Here is a 507-nt window from a genome sequence, read left to right as displayed (position 1 = left end):
CGCTGTCTACAGGGACACCATCGTGCTCACCTTGCTGGCCTCACGAGCTCTGAAGGTGAGTGATAGTGATGGCTGTGGTGAGGCTCCTGAGACTGGGGCGTGATGCTGTCTACAGGGACACCATCGTGCTTACCTTGCTGGCGTCCCGAGCTCTGAAGGTGAGTGATAGTGATGACTGTGATGAGGCTCCTGAGACTGGGGCGAGATGCTGTCTACAGGGACACCATCGTGCTCACCTTGCTGGCCTCACGAGCTCTGAAGGTGAGTGATAGTGATGGCTGTGGTGAGGCTCCTGAGACTGGGGCGTGATAGTGATGGCTGTGGTGAGTAATAACAGGGACACCGTAAGATGAGTAATGAAAGGACACCATCGTCCTTTCCCCCGCTAGAGCTCCCGAGTTCTAGAGGGGAGTAACATATATAGGTGCAACATTTTAAAATTACGTTGTGATTTGCATTTGTTCTACCGAGCATGCGATTGAGTTTCTGAAATACTTTCAATCATAT

The sequence above is a fragment of the Hyalella azteca genome, unplaced genomic scaffold, assembly GCF_000764305.2.
Source record: "Hyalella azteca isolate HAZT.00-mixed unplaced genomic scaffold, Hazt_2.0.2 contig13225, whole genome shotgun sequence".
Taxonomy (NCBI): Eukaryota; Metazoa; Arthropoda; class Malacostraca; order Amphipoda; family Hyalellidae; genus Hyalella; species Hyalella azteca.
Note: the sequence above shows the minus strand (reverse complement) of the source record.